This window comes from Somniosus microcephalus, chromosome 23 (genome assembly GCF_052327205.1).
Source record: "Somniosus microcephalus isolate GS21.2 chromosome 23, FLI_Smic_1.0, whole genome shotgun sequence".
NCBI lineage: Eukaryota > Metazoa > Chordata > Chondrichthyes > Squaliformes > Somniosidae > Somniosus > Somniosus microcephalus.
In genome coordinates this window covers 12,739,573-12,760,894 of record NC_141009.1, presented here as the reverse complement: position 1 = coordinate 12,760,894, position 21,322 = coordinate 12,739,573, and the positions used below count along the sequence as shown (strand labels likewise).

The 21,322-nt window shown below is 49.9% G+C and overlaps 1 protein-coding gene across 4 annotated transcripts in view; it reads left to right on the top strand.

Annotated features, from left to right (window-relative positions):
• Positions 1-21,322, top strand: part of st6galnac6 (ST6 (alpha-N-acetyl-neuraminyl-2,3-beta-galactosyl-1,3)-N-acetylgalactosaminide alpha-2,6-sialyltransferase 6) — a 57,041-nt gene that overhangs the window by 2,251 nt on the left and 33,468 nt on the right. For 3 of the 4 annotated variants that reach the window (XM_085965401.1, XM_085965403.1, XM_085965400.1), the window contains exon 2: positions 19,789-19,949. The exons of the other annotated variant lie outside the window; for it this stretch is intronic. The gene's annotated coding sequence lies outside the window, so the exon portion shown is untranslated. The remainder of the gene's footprint in view (positions 1-19,788; positions 19,950-21,322) is intronic. 4 annotated transcript variants of the gene reach the window in all.

Sequence of the window (21,322 nt, the reverse complement as noted above, 5' to 3'; positions counted from 1 at the left end):
CTTCGTTTGCCTCGCAATATACCTCGACTCTTTCCACATACGTGGTCCAGTCTTCTATTGCATTATCGAAGGCAGTGATATTGCCAGTCTTCGGCATCTTGGAAATCTAAGATGGCGCCTCCCGTGCTTTGCCTTCTTCCCCGATTTAACAAAATGGTGCCTCCTGCGCTTTGCCTTCTTCCCCGCTGGATTAAGATGGCGCCTCCCGCGCTTTCTGTCTTCTCCGCTGTTGCTAGCGCTGTTGCTGGCGTTTTATGCCTTGATGGCGACGCCCTATGGTCTTCGCACACTTCCCCCCCGCGCTGCTGCTAACGCCGCTCTCTGCGGTTCCTGTGGCAAACTGCAGCTCCTCGCGGCTTTCTGCGCGTTTAATTTTTATTATTTCCCCGTCAACGGAACAACCCTGCGGGACTCTTGCCTCCCTCTTCTCGGGTCTGTACGCTGCCCGGCTTCGTAGCACCGGCCGCGCCCTGTGTGCTCCACCCTCTCTCTCCTCTTCCCGACAACGCTGCTCGGCCCCGTTGCAAAGCCACCCGCTCGAGCTCTAGACCGCCACAGCCCAGGAAGGATCAGTGTACTACCTGCCACCGGCCCGATTAGCTGAAGCACCATCGACAGGATAACCAAGCCCCGCTCTCGACAGCCTCTCCTGCAATTCTTCAACTCCGCTGACTCAGAGGCGGATGCCCACGGTCGACGCCCGTTTCTTCTGTTTCTTTCTTCCTTCTGACCTCGACCTCTGATAACTTCGCTTCAGGGATGGATCCCCATGAGGTGGTGCAGACTGTAGGTAAGTTCGTATCTGCTTGTCGCCAGTATTATGTCCGTGTATAATTGAGACACGGACTGCAGGAGTTGGTTATAACAGGTCTTTACTGAATGGAGGCAACCTGGAACTACTATGCAAATGTTACTACACAGGCTTATATACAGGGGTGGTCACTACTGGTACTGCAGTATACAGGGGCTGCAGAATATAGTTCCTTCTGCAAAGTACATACACTACAGGGGCGGTGTTCACTGTTCTAGATGGGGAGGGGGGTGTTCACTGTTCTAGATGGGGAGGGGGTGGTGTGCACTGTTCTAGATGGGGAGGAGAGAGTGTTCACTGTTCTAGACGGGGAGGGGGCGTGTTCTCTGTTCGAGATGGGGAGGGGGCGGTGTTCGCTGTTCTAGATGGGGAGGGGGCAGTGTTCACTGTTCTGGATGTGGCGGGGGGAATGTTCACTGTTTTAGACTGGGAGGGGCAGTGTTCACTGTTCTGGATGGGGAGGGGCAGTGTTCACTCTTCTAGATGGGGAGGGGGGAGTGTTCACTCATCTAGATGGGATGGGGGGAGTGTTCACTCTTCTAGATGCGGAGGGGAGAGTGTTCACTGTTCTAGATGGGGAGGGGGAGAGTTCACTGTTCTAGATGGGGAGGGGGGCGGTGTTCACTGTTTTGATGGGGAGGGGGCGGTGTTCACTGTTCTAGATGGGGAGGGGGCGGTGTTCACTGTTCTAGATGGGGAGGGGCGGTCTTCACTGTTCTAGATGGGGAGGGGGCGGTCTTTACTGTTCTAGATGGGGAGGGGGCGGTCTTCACTGTTCTAGATGGGGAGGGGGCGGTCTTCACTGTTCTAGATGGGGAGGGGGCGGTCTTTACTGTTCTAGATGGGGAGGGGGCGGTCTTCACTGTTCTAGATGGGGAGGGGGCGGTCTTCACTGTTCTAGATGGGGAGGGGGCGGTCTTCACTGTTCTAGATGGGGAGGGGGTGGTGTTCACTGTTCTAGATGGGGAGGGGGCTATTATGTCCGTGTATAAGTGAGACACGGACTGCAAGTGTTGGTTATAACAGGTCTTTACTGAATGGAGGCAACCTGGAACTACTTTGCAAATGTTACTACACAGGCTTATATACAGGGGTGGTCACTACTGGTACTGCAGTATACAGGGGCTGCAGAATATAGTTCCTTCTGCAAAGTACATACACTACAATTCCTCCCCTTTTAGCTAAACAGTACATAACATTCGATTAACAATGAAATAACATATTTACAATTACAGTTGCTAGATACATTAGTTGAAGTTAAGCAATTATAAGTTCAGTCTTTGAGGAGGCTTCCTGATTCTGTCTGGATAACGCCTCTTTGAGGTATCAGGTTCTTCTGGCAACGTTGAGTCGGGATCAATGTTCGTTGGTTCGTCTGCTTCCAATATCACCGATTCTGAGGTAGATGCAATTGGTACTTCGGTTTCATCGCCAGGTGTATCAGATCGTGGTGTGGAGTTGACGTTTCCCAGTGACTCTAGAATCTGGTCAGCATGGCGTCTTACAATGCTCACTCCAACGTCCACGGTATACATTAGAGGTCCTTGCCGTGTATTCGACAAGGCACCCTTATTTTTCCTCTGGGGTATACTTTTTGCCCCGTATACGTCTTCAAGACAATGGATGTCTCTTTCAAGGGTATGTGTGAGAATAGCCGCTCGTAGTCTCGTCGATTCATGACGGTTAGAGCTGATCCTGTATCCAATTCCATTTTGACTTGGGACCCTGCTATCGTGAGGGTGACCCAAATGGTTCGGTGATCCTCTTTTGCGATTACATTGTGAAGTTTGAGACAGCTTAGTCTCTTGTTTCCGGATTCACTATCGCTAATCTGGTCTTCGGAACTACTGTCCGTCATCTTTTGTACTTTCCTGTACGGTTCCTTAGTAGCCTTTTTGTTGTCGTTGGTCTTCTTCCCAGACCTGCAAACTCGTGCAATGTGTCCCATCTTTCCGCATTGCCTGCATATTTTGTCCTTGGACCAGCAGTCCTTCTGGTCATGGGTTGTTCTGCCGCAGCGATAACATTTTGCAAATCCCCGTGTCATTTCGTGGGTGCCGTATTCCTGTGGCTTTTGCTGTATTTCCGCAGCTCCCCTTGCTGCTGCTTCGTACGATACTGCCACGCTGAAAGCCTTATCTAGCGTCAGCTGTTTCTCTGAGAGTAACCTCTTCTGGGTTCCTTCACTCAGGAGTCCACAGACAAATTTGTCCCGTAAGATATCTGCCAGTCCTGCTCCGAACTGGCAGTGCTTTGATAGCTTGCGTAGTTCCGTAAGGTAATCAGCATTGCTCTCATCTTTATGCTGATTTCTCCTGTGGAATTTAAATCTTTCTGCTATCAGCAGCGGTGTAGGATTTAGGTGCTCCTGTAGGATAGCAACAATTTCGTTAAAACTCTTTGCCTTCGGTTTGGCTGGAGTAATCAGGTCCCGCAATAGGCCGTACGTTCTTGCGCCCATTGAGTTTAGCAGTACCGATGCCTTTTTCTCATCGGCTACTTCGTTTGCCTCGCAATATACCTCGACTCTTTCCACATACGTGGTCCAGTCTTCTATTGCATTATCGAAGGCAGTGATATTGCCAGTCTTCGGCATCTTGGAAATCTAAGATGGCGCCTCCCGTGCTTTGCCTTCTTCCCCGATTTAACAAAATGGTGCCTCCTGCGCTTTGCCTTCTTCCCCGCTGGATTAAGATGGCGCCTCCCGCGCTTTCTGTCTTCTCCGCTGTTGCTAGCGCTGTTGCTGGCGTTTTATGCCTTGATGGTGACGCCCTATGGTCTTCGCGCACTTCCCCCCCGCGCTGCTGCTAACGCCGCTCTCCGCGGTTCCTGTGGCAAACTGCAGCTCCTCGCGGCTTTCTGCGCGTTTAATTTTTATTATTTCCCCGTCAACGGAACAACCCTGCGGGACTCTTGCCTCCCTCTTCTCGGGTCTGTACGCTGCCCGGCTTCGTAGCACCGGCCGCGCCCTGTGTGCTCCACCCTCTCTCTCTCTCCTCTTCCCGACAACGCTGCTCGGCCCCGTTGCAAAGCCACCCGCTCGAGCTCTAGACCGCCACAGCCCAGGAAGGATCAGTGTACTACCTGCCACCGGCCCGATTAGCTGAAGCACCATCGACAGGATAACCAAGCCCCGCTCTCGACAGCCTCTCCTGCAATTCTTCAACTCCGCTGACTCAGAGGCGGATGCCCACGGTCGACGCCCGTTTCTTCTGTTTCTTTCTTCCTTCTGACCTCGACCTCTGATAACTTCGCTTCAGGGATGGATCCCCATGAGGTGGTGCAGACTGTAGGTAAGTTCGTATCTGCTTGTCGCCAGTATTATGTCCGTGTATAATTGAGACACGGACTGCAGGAGTTGGTTATAACAGGTCTTTACTGAATGGAGGCAACCTGGAACTACTATGCAAATGTTACTACACAGGCTTATATACAGGGGTGGTCACTACTGGTACTGCAGTATACAGGGGCTGCAGAATATAGTTCCTTCTGCAAAGTACATACACTACAGGGGCGGTGTTCACTGTTCTAGATGGGGAGGGGGGTGTTCACTGTTCTAGATGGGGAGGGGGTGGTGTGCACTGTTCTAGATGGGGAGGAGAGAGTGTTCACTGTTCTAGACGGGGAGGGGGGCGTGTTCTCTGTTCGAGATGGGGAGGGGGCAGTGTTCACTGTTCGAGATGGGGAGGGGGCGGTGTTCGCTGTTCTAGATGGGGAGGGGGCAGTGTTCACTGTTCTGGATGTGGCGGGGGGAATGTTCACTGTTTTAGACTGGGAGGGGCAGTGTTCACTTCTAGATGGGGAGGGGCAGTGTTCACTCTTCTAGATGGGGAGGGGGGAGTGTTCACTCATCTAGATGGGATGGGGGGAGTGTTCACTCTTCTAGATGCGGAGGGGAGAGTGTTCACTGTTCTAGATGGGGAGGGGGAGAGTTCACTGTTCTAGATGGGGAGGGGGGCGGTGTTCACTGTTCTAGATGGGGAGGGGGCGGTGTTCACTGTTCTAGATGGGGAGGGGGCGGTGTTCACTGTTCTAGATGGGGAGGGGACGGTCTTCACTGTTCTAGATGGGGAGGGGGCGGTGTTCACTGTTCTTGATGGGGAGGGGGTGTTCACTGTCCTAGATGGGGAGGGGGTGTTCACTGTCCTAGATGGGGAGGGGTCGGTGTTCACTGTTCTAGATGGGGAGGGGGCGGTGTTCACTGTTCTAGATGGGGAGGGGAGAGTGTTCACTGTTCTAGATGGGGAGGGGAGAGTGTTCACTGTTCTAGATGGGGAGGGGGCGGTGTTCACTGTTCTAGTTGAGGAGAGGGAGTGTTCACTGTTCTAGATGGGGAGGGGGCGGTGTTCACTGTTCTAGATGGGGAGGGGGCGGTGTTCACTGTTCTAGATGGGGAGGGGGCGGTGTTCACTGTTCTAGCTGGGGAGGGGGTGGTGTTCACTGTTCTAGATGGGGAGAGGGCAGTGTTCACTGTTCTAGATGGGGAGGGGGTGTTCACTGTTCTAGATGGGGAGGGGGCGGTGTGCACTGTTCTAGATGGGGAGGGGGCGGTGTGCACTGTTCTAGACAGGGAGGGGGTGTTCACTGTCCTAGATGGGGAGGGGTCGGTGTTCACTGTTCTAGATAGGGAGGGGGCGGTGTTCACTGTTCTAGATGGGGAGGGGTAGATTTCACTGTTCTAGATGGGGAGGGGGCGGTGTTCACTGTTCTAGTTGAGGAGAGGGAGTGTTCACTGTTCTAGATGGGGAGGGGGCGGTGTTCACTGTTCTAGATGGGGAGGGGGCGGTGTTCACTTCTAGATGGGGAGGGGGCGGTGTTCACTGTTCTAGATGGGGAGGGGGGCGGTGTTCACTGTTCTAGATGGGGAGGGGGCGGTGTTCACTGTTCTAGATGGGGAGAGGGCGGTGTTCACTGTTCTAGATGGGGAGGGGGCGGTGTTCACTGTTCTAGATGGGGAGGGGGTGTTCACTGTTCTAGATGCGGAGGGGGCAGTGTGCACTGTTCTAGATGGGGAGGGGAGAGTTCACTGTTCCAGATGGGGAGGGGGGAGAGTTCAGTGTTCTAGATGGGGAGGGGGGAGTGTTCACTGTTCTAGATGGGGAGGGGGGGGGAGTGTTCACTGTTCTAGATGGGGAGGGGGGGGGAGTGTTCACTGTTCTAGATGGGGAGGGGGCGGTGTTCACTGTTCTAGATGGGGAGGGGGTGTGCACTGTTCTAGATGGGGAGGGGGCGGTGTGCACTGTTCTAGATGGGGAGGGGAGAGTTCACTGTTCCAGATGGGGAGGGGGGAGAGTTCACTGTTCTAGATGGGGAGGGGGGAGAGTTCACTGTTCTAGATGGGGAGGGGGGAGTGTTCACTGTTCTAGATGGGGAGGGGGGAGTGTGCACTGTTCTAGATGGGGAGGGGAGAGTTCACTGTTCCAGATGGGGAGGGGGGAGAGTTTACTCTTCTAGATGGGGAGGGGGGAGTGTTCACTGTTCCAGATGGGGAGGGGGGAGAGTTCACTGTTCTAGATGGGGAGGGGGCGGTGTTCACTGTTCTAGATGGGGAGGGGGCGGTGTTCACTGTTCTAGATGGGGAGGGGGCGGTGTTCACTGTTCTAGATGGGGAGGGGAGAGTGTTCACTGTTCTAGATGGGGAGGGGTAGATTTCACTGTTCTAGATGGGGAGGGGGCGGTGTTCACTGTTCTAGATGGGGAGGGGGCGGTGTTCACTGTTCTAGATGCGGAGGGGGGAGTGTTCACTTCTAGATGGGCAGGGGGTGAGTGTTCACTTCTAGATGGGGAGGGGGGAGTGTTCACTGTTCTAGATGGGGAGGGGGAGTGTTCACTGTTCTAGATGGGGAGGGGGTGTTGTGCACTGTTCTAGATGGGGAGGGGAGAGTGCTCACTGTTCTAAATGGGGAGGGGAGAGTGCTCACTGTTCTAAATGGGGAGGTGGAGTGTTCACTGTTCGAGATGGGGAGGGGGGGAGTGTTCACTGTTCTAGATGGGGAGGGGGCAGTGTTCACTGTTCTAGATGGGGAGGGGCAGTGTTCACTGTTCTAGATGGGGAGGGGGAGTGTTCACTGTTCTAGATGGGGTGGGAGTGTGTTCACTGTTCTAGATGGGGAGGGGACAGTGTTCACTGTTCCACAGTGTCAGCCAGTAGCTCAGTGGGTAGCACTCTTGCCTCTGAATCAGAAGGTTGTGGGTTCAAGTCCCACTCCACGAACTTGAACACAAAAATCTAGATTTGCCCTCCAGCTCAGTATAGAGGGAGTGCTTCACTGTCAGAGGCGCTATATTTGGGATGAGACATTAAACTCTGGCCCTGCCTCTCAAGTGGATGCAAAAGGTCCCACGGCCACTATTTTGAAGAAGAGTAGGGGAGTTATCCCCAGTGTCCCGGCCAATATTTTTCCCTCATAAGACTTAAAATCAGATTATCTGGTCGTTATCACATTGCTGTTTGTGGGAGCTTGCTGTGTGCAAATTGGCTGCTGTGTTTGCTACATTACAACAGCGACTACACTTCAAAAAAAGTCCTTAATTGGCTGTAAAGCACTTTGGGATGTCCTGAGGTTGTGAAAGGCGCTATATAAATGCATTCTTTTTAGATGGGGAGGTGTTAGTGTTTACTGAGTTGTATTTTTAATCATTGTTGTTCATGCGCCCCCCCCAGGCCTCCAGCAGCAGAATACTTCCTGCACATATGTGAGGTGGGGGGGAAAATCTCTTGCAAATCTTTATCCAAAATATTTCTACCCCTCCCAAGTTCCAATAACCCTTTTCGCAATACGTAACCTCTGACTCACTGTGCGCAAAAGTGCAAGGGAGACTGGAAATTCAATCTTTGTGTTTCTGTGGCCCATGAATTCAAATGCTGACGTGAGCTGAATATTAATTTTGTTGATAACTGCAGAAACCCTCGGTGAAATTAGTTTGAACATTACCAGCCCTGTTCTTAACTGGGTCAAAGCCTATGGTACAAATCTGGCAGTGAATTGTCAGCCTAGCAGAAAGGTGGCTAATCAAACGGGACTGTTGCCCTGCTGCAGTTGGGTGCTTTTCTGAGGCTGGGGTAATGTATTTTGAGCGCTGTACTCTGCTGTCCAACTGGGGAATACTTCATCGTGATATCCAGAGGAGTGTGGGTCAGTGGGCGGGTGGGGGCGGGGGGTTGGGGGGGGTAGCGGTGGGGGGTGTGGCGGGGGATGAATGTAAAATATTTCTTTCCACAGCACTGACATAGTGAACACAAATAGGAAATAGTGCTTGGGCTGTTAATCGTGGGGTACATTGCGTGAGAGGGAGGGAGAGAGAACGCTCCCAGGAAGTGTTGATAAACTTGGGAAACGCACTGCTCTGGCCCAGATGGAATATTGTCACTGCAGTAGGGTCGGGAACATCCAGCAGTGGGGAGGGTAGAGTGAAGAGCAACTGAATTGATGAGCATGAGAAGAGGCTAAGGAAACTGGGACTACTAGGAGTGGAGAAGTGAAATCATCTGGGAATCTTATTGAGCTGTTGAATCTAATAGGCGTAAATCAGCTGAACCCTAATAATATATTTCTCAAACTTTGCAATATAGAATTTTACAGCACAGAACCAGGCCATTCGGCCAGTGTTTATGCTCCACACGAGCCTCCTCGCACATTATTTCATTTCACCTTATCAACATATCCTTCTATTCCTTTCTCCCTCACATGCTTATCTAGCTTCCCCTTAAATGCCTCTATGCTGTTGTTGCGTCAACTACAACAAGTGAGCACGGCCTCTAGTTGTGAAGAAGGAAGGTGAACAGATTTGACTCTTTTACACACGGGTGCCTGAGAGACAGTGGAGTTGGATAGTGTTGTCAAATTCAAAAGGGGAACTGGATAGATATTTAGCAGAGAAAGTGAATGAGGGGCAAGGTATTTTTTTGAGATAATGTTGGAAACACTCAGGCAGCATCTGTGGGGAGAGGAACAAAGGCCCTTTTGTCGGAACTGGAAGATGTTAGAGACGACCAGCTAATAAGCAGGTACCGAGCCAGGGTAAAAGGGGGGGGGGGGGCGGGCAGAAAAAAATAGAAAAGGAGCGGTCTGTGAGTGGGTGGAGGACAGGAGATGATTACCATTCAGAAGTGACGATGGTGCAAGGCAAAAGGAGGTGATAATGAGAGAAAGTAGAGAAACAAAAGGAAGTGTCCAGAGGATGCGTGAATGGTTACAACAGAATAGCAGAGGGAGGAGGGAATTACTGAAAAATCAGGCAAAGTGGAGAAAGCTCCCGTGGCCCAGGAATGTGGCGGGAGAAAGGTAGGCAGGTTCGAGGTTCATTTCAGATTTCTGCCATCTGCAGTACTTTGGTTTTTGGTATTTATTTGAACTTTGTCACCGCTAAATAGACAAAACATGATCCAGCGTTCAACAATATTTATAACTTCTCCAGCACTTGGATGATGTGATAAAGCCTGGTTTTTTTTTAAACCTAATCCAGATTTATGTGCACATATCCTGGGAACCACTTCACTCTGGAAGAAAAATTCAGTTGGGATTTATGCTTGTTGCAGGCTTATGTACATGAGGCTTAATTTGGCTTTTGGAATTAAAAAGCCCAGCCACACACTCATGAATGCAGCACAACACTGCCATTTAAATGTGCCATTTAACGCCTTGGCTCACTTCAGAGACATCAGTGGCCGACAGGGCACAAATTGGTATGTTATTAACGTCTGCTTTATTTAGCTACATCGATCACATGAGTGAGTGCCATCGTAAGGCGGGGCCACTGTTTTAAAGGTGACAGAATAAACCAAGCTTTGTTTTTATTACGTGGGGTTCTGGGACTTCTGGGGATAGCATTTTGCGATTCCATCGTTACGGCCACTGGTGACTGAATAAGTCAAATTTCCTTTTTTTATTACGTGTGTTTACTTGGGTGTTTACTTACCAGTGTTTTGGAGGTCACGTTCTGTGATTCTTTACATTTTTCTGCCTAAAGCACAAATTAGTTTGTCTACATGACAGCACTTTAAAAGTGATTCTTTAACTGTGCAACGATTTGGGGGCATCCTCAGGAACTGGACGGGCGGCACTATATAAATGCAACTCTGTCTGTCTTTCTTGATCATGAGAGTTAGAATTACAGAAGCTGAGTTGTTGACCTTGGCTCAGTCGGTAGCGCTCTCGCCTCTGAGTCAGAAGGTCGGGCTTCAAACTCTACTCCAGGACTTGAGCACATCATCCCAGCTGACACTCCAGTGCTGTGCTGAGGGAGCGTTGCACTGAACTGTTGAAGGTGCTGTCTTTCAGAGGTGACGATAAACCAACGTCCCATCTGTTCTCGAGTGGATGCGAAAGATCCCAAGATCCGATTTGAAGAACAGCGTTAAATGGCACATTTAAATGGCAGTGTTGTGCTGCATTCATGATGATGATGCCTGAAATGTGTGGCTGTGCTTTTTAATTCCAATAGCCAAATTAAGCCTCATGTACATAAGCCCGCAACAAGCATAAATCCCAACTGAATTTTTCTTCCAGAGAGGATATGTGCACATAAATCTGGATTAGGTTTTCACGGTGTCTTGTCTCCACTGCCGAATACGCCTGCCCTGCATGGGAAAGGTCTACTCATGCCAAGAAGATGGATGCCGTTCTGAATGCAAGCTGCCGATTTATCACAGGTTGCTTAAAACCAACAAACACCAACAGCCTATATATCCTGGCGGGTATCACTCCCCCTGATATAAGAAGAACGGTAGCCAGCAAGAAAGAACGACTCCGTCAAACATCAGATGAGAGACACCCTCTGCATTGTCATACACCTGCACCCAGCCGCCTAAAGTCAAGAAAGAGTTTCATGAACAGTGTTGTTCCATTACAATCAACCTCATCTGAAGCCCGCATCGCCTTGTGGAAAGACCGGCTCGCCAGTCTTGAACAACCCCCAGCAATGGAAATTTTACTTGATGAAAGCCTTCCCCCAGGAGCTAATTGCAACTGGGCAACCTGGAAGTGCCTTAACAGACTTAGGACCGGTGTAGGTTGCTCAAAGGTGTCACTAAGCAAATGGGGATATTCAACCAGCCCGACAACTTGTGAATGTGGAACTGAGGCACAGACTATGCAACATCTCCTGCAATGCCCATCGTTAGAGGAACCCTGCACTGTTGCAGATCTTGCCGAATCCAACAACAAGGCGCAAAAATGAGTCCAGTTCTGGCTGGGCTATGTATAGACTGTCCGTGGACACGATAAGAAGAAGAAGACTAACGTGTATCCCTCAACCATCGTCACTAGGACAGTTTAATTGGCCATTTATCTACTGCTGTTTGTGGGAGCTTGCTGTGCGCAAATTGACTGCTGCAGTCCCTACATTACAACAGTGGCTGCATCTCAAAAATACTTAATTAGTTGTAAAGTGCTTTGGGGTGTCCTGAGCCACAGTTTTGTGGTTTTGGGAAAGAATGAGTTAAAGTGGGAAACTGCAACATGAATCTTGATTTCAGCACAAGGAGAATGGAGGGAGGAGAAAGAACGAGCTCATCAAACCCACGATAAATGGAAATATCCTGTGGGCAGTTATTATAGAACAGTAAGCCACTACAGCTTGACATTATGCCTGATTTCCTTTTTGTTTGCTGTTGGGCTGTTTATTTCCCAGCAATCGCAGAATAAGAGGAATCGATAATTTGTTGATGGCATTAAAATAATGAGCGTCATTTTATATGAAAGAAACTTTGCATTTAGATCACACCTTTTGTGAAACATTTTTGAAATATCTCAAAGCACTTCACATATCAGGAATCACTTTGACATGCAGTGACTGCTGCTATGTAAGCAGAGCAAGCAGCCACCATTCTGTGCCAGCAATGCCCCACAACAACAGTGAGATAGGTGAAGGACCAGTTCATCTGTTTTTGATAATATTGCCTGAGGGAGGTGTAGTGTATGTGCTTTAAGTCAGAACTACTTTTTACAGCTCCTGTATACTGTAGTACCGGCAGTGACCACACCAGTATATAAGCTGTGCGCATGCCTCTGTACCCCAATCTAGAGATTACCCTCCTCCAGTAAAGACCTGTTATTTGTTTATGTACAGCATCCGTGTAATTATTTATCCACTGAACCACGGATCTAACAGGAGGAATCATCCAAAGCTCTGCTGCCCGCATCCTAACTCGCACCAAGTCCCGTTCACCCATCACCCCCTGTGCTCGCTGAACTACATTGGCTCCCTGTCTGGCAGTGCCTCGATTTTAAAATTCTCATCCTTGTTTTCAAATCTCTCCATGGCCTCGCCCCCCCCTCCCTATCTCTGTAACCTCCTCCAGACCCACAACCTGCCGAGATCTGCGCTCTTCCAATTCTGGCCTCTTGCGCATCCACAAGAGAGATTTCCATCGCTCCACCATTGCCGGCTGTGCCATCAGCTGCCTGGGCCCTAAGCTCTGGAAATCTCGCCCTAAACCTCTCCGACTCTCCCTCCTCCTTTAAGACGCTCCTTAAAACCTACCTCTACCTGTCCTAATATCTCCTTATGTAGCTCGGTGTCAAATATTGTTTGATAATCGCTCCTGTGAAGCGCCCTGGGATGTTTTGCTACGTGAAAGGCGCTATATAAATACAAGCTGTGGTTGTTGTTGGCCAGAACACTGGGAGACCTCCCTGCTGTTCTTCAAATAGTGCCATGGGATCATTAACATTTATCTGAACTACTGAAACAGGCAGGCAATTGTTCCCATGAAGGCATCTGCATGAGGCCAGGGCAATATTAACTCCTGGGTCTCATTTTCATTTGACCGACAGGCTGCATCTTCTGATTGCGTCGGAGGTCAGGTGGCCCGCCCACGTGACATGAACAATTTCCAGCACCACTTCCGGGGCCTATTTAAAGCAGGCGTGCGCCCCTCGAAGCGAGGTTGCATTCCCCGCTTTCATTTTTGCCGAAAGAACGTTTCAAAATGATTTGGCGGCTCAGATGAGTAGAAGGGCTGCCCCCGGTTTTTGTGGCACATCCCTGGAGGGATTCGGGCTTCTCTGTATGGCGAGGTTGTGCGGTATATAGCACATCACTACGATGCACATGTGGGAAGCCCCCAGCCCTTTCGAGACACTGGAAGCTCTGCTTCAGCATCCCTATGGTGTGTTCAATCATGATCCTGGTTGGCCCCCTGGCTTTGCGTATTCCTGTGTTGCTCAGGAATTGTGTTTTTTTAAATGTGGGCATTGCTGGCAAGGCCGGCATTTATTGCCCATCCCTAGTTGCCCTCGAGAAGGTGGTGATGAGCCGCCGCCTTGAACGGCTGCAGCCCGTGTGGTGAAGGTGCTCCCACAGTGCTGGTAGGGAGGGAGTTCCAGGATTTTGTCCCAGCGACGATGAAGGAACAGCAATATATTTCCAAGTCAGGATGGTGTGTGACTTGGAGGGGAACTTGGAGGGGGTGGTGTTCCCATGCACCTGCTGCCCTTCTCCTAGGTGGAAGAGGTCGCAGGTTTGGGAGGTGCTGCTGAAGAAGCCTTGGCGAGTTGCTGCAGTGCATCTTGTAGATGGTACACACGGTGCAGCCATGGTGTGCCGGTGGTGGAGGGAGTGAATGTTTAAGGTGCTGGTTGCAGAGAGTTGTCATCAGCCACGTCCGATGGGGGTATCCCTTGTTCCCCAGCAGCCGTCCTGTGATTGCAGTGGCACCACCACAAGGCTTTGACTAATCAACATAAGCTTCTAGATTACTGAACGTTTATTCCCCACCTACCTTTGCTTTGTGTGGGACCAGGAGGCTGGCTGTATGTGGGCTTCTGTTGGGGTGGAAACTTAACTACTGCAGTCAGAGACTGGTCTGGTGAGGAACAGGCTGATGCACTCAGGGTCAGGTCAGTTTAGCAACTACCGCAGTCAGGGCCAATTCAGGTTGAGAGCCGAGTGTTGCGGTCATGGTCAGGTCAGGTGGAGAGCCGAGTGTTGCGGTCATGATCCGGTTGGGTTGGGAGCTGAGTGTTACGGTCATAGAAACATAGAAGATAGGAGCAGGAGTAGGCCATTTGGCCCCTCGAGCCTGCTCCGCCATTCAATGAGATCATGGCTGATCATCCAAATTCAGTACCCTGTCCCTGCTTTCTCCCCATATCCCTTGATCCCTTTAGCCTTAAGAAATATATCCATCTCCTTCTTGAATATATTTAATGAATTGGCCTCTACTGCCTTTTGTGGTAGAGAATTCCACAGGTTCACCACTCTCTGGGTGAAGAAATTCTTCCTTATCTCTGTCCTAAATGGCTTACCCCTTATCCTTAGACTGTGACCCCTGGTTCTGGACTCCCCGACCATTGGAAACATCCTTCCTGCATCTAGTCTGTCTAGTCCTGTTAGAATTTTATCAGTTTCAATGAGATCCCCTCTCATTCTTCTAAACTCCAGCGAGTACAAGCCCAATCGACCCAATCTCTCCTCATACGTCATTCCTGCCATCTCCGGTATCAGCCTGGTGAATCTTCGCTGCACTCCCTCCATGGCAAGAACATCCTTCCTCAGATAAGGCGACCAAAACTGCACACAATACTCAAGATGTGGTCTCACCAAGGCCCTGTACAACTGCAGCAAGACATCCTTGTTCCTGTACTCAAACCCTCTCGCTACGAATGCCAACATACCATTTGCCTTCTTAACCGCCTGCTGCACCTGCATGCTTACCTTCAGTGACTGGTGCACAAGGACGCCCAGGTCTCGTTGCAATTCCCCTTCTCCCAATCTATTGCCATTCAGATACTAATCTGCCTTCTTATTTTTGACACCAAAGTGGATAACCTCGCATTTATCCACGTTATATTGCATCTGCCATGCTTCTGCCCAATCACCCAACCTGTCCAAATCATACTGGAGTTTCTCGGCATCCTCCTCACAGCACACACGCCCACCCAGCTTTGTGTCGTCTGCAAACTGGGAGATATTACATCTAGTTCCCTCGTCCAGATCATTAATATATATTGTGAATAGCTGGGGTCCAAGGACCGATCCCTGCGGTACCCCACTAGTCACTGCCTGCCACTCGGAAAAAGAGACGTTTATTCCAACTCTTTGCTTTCTGTCTGCCAACCAGTTCTCTATCCAAGTCAATACCTTGCCCCCAATTCCATGTGCCTTTACACACTAATCTCTTATGCAGGACCTTATCGAAAGCCTTTTGAAAGTCCAAATACACCACATCCACTGGTTCTCCCTTATCTATCTTACCAGTTACATCCTCAAAAAATTCCAGTAGATTAGTCAAGCACGATTTACCTTTTGTAAATCCATGTTGACTTTGTCCGATCCGGTCACTGTTTTCCAAGTGCTCTGCTATTACATCTTTTATAATGGACACTAGCATTTTCCCCACTAGCGATGTCAGGCTTACTGGTCTGTAATTCCCCGTTTTCTCTCTACCACCTTTTTTGAGCAGTGGGGTAACATTAGCTACCCGCCAATCCATGGGTACTGTTCCAGAGTCTATCGAATTTTGGAAGATGACCAGTAATGCATCTACTATTTCTAGGGCCACTTCCTTAAGTACCCTAGGATGTAGATTATCAGGCCCTGGGGATTTATCGGCCTTCAATCCCGTCAATTTCTCTAACACCATTTCCCTACAAATACTGATTTCTATCAGTTCCTCCCTTTCATTAGACCCTATGTTCCCTGACATCACTGGGAGGTTATTTGTGTCCTCCTCTGTGAAGACAGAACCAAAGTATGTATTTAATTGGTCTGCCATTTCTTTGTTCCCCATTATAAATTCCCCTGATTCTGACTGCAAGGGACCTACGCTTGACTTCACCAATCTTTTTCTCTTCACATATCTATAAAAGCTTTTACAGTCAGTTTTTATGTTCCCTGCAAGCTTACACTCATGCTCTATTTCCCCCCTCTTAATTAATCCCTTTGTCCTCCTTTGTTGAATCCTAAACTGCTCCCAATCCTCAGGTTTTCTGGCCAATTTATATGTCCTCTCCTTAGATCTTATGCTATCTCTAATTTCCCTTGTTAGCCACGGTTGAGTCACCTTTTTTGTTTTATTTTTATGCCAAACTGGGATGAACAAATTCTGTAGTTCATCCATGCGATCTTTGAATGTTTGCCATTGCCTATCCACCGTCAACCCTTTGAGTGACATTCCCCAATCAATCCTACCCAACTCGCGCCTCATACCATCGTAGTTTCCTTTATTTAAATTCATGACCCTAGTCTCTGAGTCAACTACTTCACTCTCCATCTTAATGAAGAATTCTATCATATTATGATCGCTCCGACCCAAGGGGCCTCGCACAACAAGATTGCTAATTAATCCTTTCTCGTTACATAATACCCAGTCTAAGATGGCCTGATCTCTAGTTGGTTCCTCGACATACTGGTCCAGGAAACCATCCCGTATACACTCCAGGAATTCCTCCTCCACAGCATTGTTACTAATTTGGTTAGCCCAATCTATATGTAGATTAAAGTCACCCATGATGACTGCTGTGCCCTTATTGCATGCTTCTCTAATTTCCCTTTTAATGCCATCCCCGACCTCCGCCTTACTGTTTGGAGGTCTATATACCACTCCCACTAACATTTTCTGCCCCTTGGTATTTCTCAGTTCTACCCATACAGATTCCACATCATCAGAGCTAATATCCTTCCTTACAATTGTGTTAATCCCCTCTTTAACCAGCAATGCTACCCCACCTCCTTTTCCTTTTTGCCTATCTTTCCTGAATATTGAATACCCCTGGATGTTGAGTTCCCAGCCTTGGCCACCCTGGAGCCATGTTTCCGTAATCCCAATCATATCATATTCGTTTACCTCTATTTGCGCAGCTAATTCATCCACCTTATTACGAATGCTCCTCGCATTAAGACACAAAGCCTTCAGGCTTGTTTTTTTAACGCTCTTAGATCTTTTAGAATTATTATTTACTGTGGCCATGTTTGATTTAAACCGTTGATTACTCTGTCTGCCACTTTTGTTTTTCTCCTTCCTGTCTTTTGCTTTTATCCTTGTTTCCCTTACCTCTGTCTCCCCGCTCAGGTTCCCAACCCTCTGCCATTTTAGTTTAAACCCTCCCCCAGAGCACTAGCAAACACTCCCCCTAGGACATCGGTCCCGGCCCTGCCCAGGTGCAAACCGTCCGTTTTGTACTGGTCCCACCTCCCCCAGAACCGGTTCCAATGTCCCAGGAATTTGAATCCCTCCCCCTGGCACCATTCCTCTAGCCACGTATTCATCTGAAATATCCTTCTATTTCTACTCTGACTAGCACGTGGCACTGGTAGCAATCCTGAGAATACAAGCTTTGAGGGCCTATTTTTAAATTTACCTCCTAACTTCCTATATTCAGCTTTTAGGACCTCATCCCGGTTTTTACCTATATCGTTGGTACCTATATGCACCACGACAACTGGCTGTTCACCCTCCCCTTCCAAAATGTTCTGCAGCCGCTCTGAGACATCCTTGACCCTTGCACCAGGGAGGCAACACACCATCCTGGAGTCTCGTTTGCGGCCGAAGAAACGCCTATCTATTCCCCTTACAATAGAATCCCCTATCACTATAGCTCTCCCACTCTTTTTCCTCCAGTCCTGTGCAGCAGATCCACCCCTGGTGCCAGGACGTTGGCTGCTGCTGCCTTCCCCTGGTAAGCCATCCCCCCCATCAGTATCCAAAGTGGTATATCTGTTTGAGAGGGGGATGGCCACAGGGGACCCCTGCACTACCTGCCTGCACCTAGTACTCTGTTGGTCACCCCTTCCCTTTCTCCCTATCCAACCTTTGCCTGTGGTGTGACCAACTGCTTAAACATGATATTCACGATGTCCTCAGCATCGCGAATGGTCCAGTATGTATCCAATCGCAGCTCCAGTGCCGCAATGCGGTCTGCCAGTAGCTGCAGCTGGATACACTTCCTGCACACATGGTTGTCAGGGACACAGGAAGTGTCCCTGAGTTCCCACATAGCGCAGGAGGAGCATGCCATGGAGCCGAGCTCTCCTGTCATGACTTACCCTTTAATTAATTCAAAATAAATTAAATCAAATCAATCCCACCAATTACACTACAGTTAAATGATATATTTAAGGGCCTTAGTTTACAAACAGTCCGCGCTACACCACAGAGGCCTTAGAAACTATAAACCACAGAGTTTAAGTTTTAAAAAAGAGAGAAATACTCACCAACCAATCACTTACCTGCTTTCTGGTGACGTCACACTTCGATTACTTTTTACTTCGCTCTCGGATTGGTAAACCTACCTGGTCCTGGGGCTCGGTTTTTGTACTGCCGCCGCTCCCGCTCCTCATGGGTCCGCTCAGCCGCACTGAGGCCTACCTGGTCCTGGGGCTCGGTTTTTGTACTGCCGCCGCTCCCGCTCCTCATGGGTCCGCTCAGCCGCACTGAGGCCTACCTGGTCCTGGGGCTCGGTTTTTGTACTGCCGCCGCTCCCGCTCCTCATGGGTCCGCTCAGCCGCACTGAGGCCTACCTGGTCCTGGGGCTCGGTTTTTGTACTGCCGCCGCTCCCGCTCCTCATGGGTCTGCTCAGCCGCTCTGAGGCCTACCTGGTCCTGGGGCTCGGTTTTTGTACTGCCGCCGCTCCCGCTCCTCATGGGTCTGCTCAGCCGCACTGAGGCCTACCTGGTCCTGGGGCTCGGTTTTTGTACTGCCCCCACTCCCGCTCCTCACAGGTCCGCTCAGCTGCTCTGAGGCCTACCTGGTCCTGGGGCTCGGTTTTTGTACTGCCGCCGCTCCCGCTCCTCACAGGTCCGCTCGGCTGCTCTGAGGCCTACCTGGTCCTGGGGCTCGGTTTTTGTACTGCCGCCGCTCCCGCTCCTCACAGGTCCGCTCAGCCGCACTGAGGCCTACCTGGTCCTGGGGCTCAGTTTTTGTACTGCCGCCGCTCCCGCTCCTCACAGGTCCGCTCGGCTGCTCTGAGGCCTACCTGGTCCTGGGGCTCGGTTTTTGTACTGCCGCCGCTCCCGCTCCTCATGGGTCCACTCAGCCGCACTGAGGCCTACCTGGTCCTGGGGCTCGGTTTTTGTACTGCCGCCGCTCCCGCTCCTCACAGGGCCGCTCTGAGGCCTACCTGGTCCAGGGGCTCAGTTTTTGTACTGCCCCCACTCCCGCTCCTCACAGGTCCGCTCAGCCGCTCTGAGGCCTACCTGGTCCTGGGGCTCGGTTTTGTACTGCCGCTGCTCCCGGTCTGGTTGGGTTGGGAGCCGAGTGTTACGGTCATGGTCCGGTTGGGTTGGGAGCCAAGTGTTATGGTCAGGTCAGGTGGAGAGCCGAGTGTTGCGGTCAGGTTGGGTTGAGTTGGGGGCCAAGTGTTGCGGTCATGGCCAGGTCAGGTGGAGAGTCGAGTGTTGCGGTTGGGTTGGCTGAACTGTTTAGGCTGTTGTGTAGTGATGCTCGAAACCTGTTTGTTTTGAATCTATTTATAATATCTCTGTACAGAGCAAATCGCCCATGATTTTTAATAATTTAGGTAGATGCTCTGCTTTTGCCCTAATTGAGGCAGGCTACATTTTAGTTTTTTTTTTAAATGGTGTGATGCATTTTTTTTATTCATCACCGTGACCCGATATAAACTAAGTATATATTTTTTTAAAAGATGTGTCAGGAACATCAATGGGGGAATGAGGAGGAAGATGTTATAATATAGTCTAACCAGGTTCAGCTTCAAGCACTTCTGGTTTAATATGGCCAAAGCACTGAAGCCAGAACTGATGCATGTTCACATTCAATAATCTGATTTGTATCTAGAATGTAGAATTCGCATGGTATCCAGGGAACACAAATAATATCTAAGCCACAGATTGACAAACAGATAATAGTATTTACAGGATGGCGGGGCCCGGTACTCTCTGTGCTCGACCTGTCAGAATTTGCATGCAGGGAGTTTGGGATCGCTGTACCGCAGGAGCAGCAGCTCAGACTGATTCAGTCTGTGTCTGGGAACGTGGGTTACATCAAATGGTTTATCTTCTTTTACCCGATTAGGATACGGTGAGTCCAGAAAGGAGAAATCTGCTCGCTCTGCGTCGCTGATGTCGGCACGAACCAGCTCTCTTTCCAAAGGAGGAAGAGGAGAGAGGGCATTTGTTTTTACATGAATGAGTTCGATCTCTGGCGAGGCGAGTACACAAGAGCTCCCTAGCGAGGTAAAAGATGCTACTTACCAGTGTGCTATTCTGTGGAAGCACCAAGCTTGTGAAGTAATGAGTGTGCCTGTTTTCTTGTCAGTAAATAATTATTTACTTCCTCTGCCCCTCGAGTCAGAAGGTTCTGGGCTTGAATCCAGACAGGATTCTCTCAGTCTTTTATCCATCTAAGTAGAATGAAAGGGGGGCCATGTCTTAAGGTGTGGGGAGAATACAAGTGACTGAGCACAGTACTTGTCCACTAGCCCAATATCCGTCTTGAGACACTCCTGGCTGTTTAGCAGTGGAAAAGGAGATTAGCGCGCCATCCAGGCACATATGTGTCCAATAGACATTTACGCTCTGATTTGAACCCCTCCCCCCCCACCTCATGCCCGTGAGAATGAGATGTGCGGAGATTTAAATAGCGGCAGAGTACTTAACTCTGCGTTCATGCTGTACTCTAATCGGCTCCTGCTTTAACTCGCGAGTTTCATAGAAACATAGAAGATAGGAGCAGGAGTAGGCCATTCGGCCCCTCGAGCCTGCTCCGCCATTTAATGAGATCATGGCTGATCATCCAAATTCAGAACCCTGCCCCTGCTTTCTCCCCATATCCCTTGATCCCCTTAGCCTTAAGTTTAGGAGGCGCGGGAGGGTCCGATGAGTTCCTTTGGATTCCAACGCGATTTTAACCCGTGGTCCGCACGAGTCGCGCTCGGTGCCGATCATGCCGGGGGAAAGCTGCCACCAAATGGAACCTGGGTCCAGATTTTTAAAAACCGGTAAGGTTCGACGTTTTAAACTTTTCCTGGTTTCCTTGTGGGTTAGGAGGAGGAGGAGGAGCAGGATTGCTCCTCTGGACCTCACGAGGATATCTTGGGCATCCCCTGCCTCCGGCTTTCATCCCCCAGCCGCGATTGCGACTTGCTTTAGTGCTGGGGGACCGTTCCCCGGGGCACCTCCTGCCACCTGAAATCCCTCTGTCGCCCGCCGGCCATCTAGTGCGGGGCCGGGATCTCACTTGAAATGTGGTGATGAGGCCCGGGGGTTAAAATGGCCCGGGTCTCTTGCCGGCACGGCCACGTAAGCTTGTCGCCTGCCCCAACTCTCCCTTCCCCCGCCCCCCCCAACACTGCACGGGGCTTTAGTTCTGTGGATATTGACTCTCAAGCACCCACGCATTGAATAAACAGCAGAAATCTTTGAGTATGATATATTTTACATAATCTATGTATGTGAGCAAATTGTATAAATTTCACAAACTTTGCAACTCAGCTTTCTTGCCAATCCACTTGTTCCAGCTTTGGAGTAATGTCCATGGTATTAAAGTGAATCTGGGTCAGAGGAGACTTGGCTATACCAGAGCTGGAATGTATTCAAAGTGTTGCTTA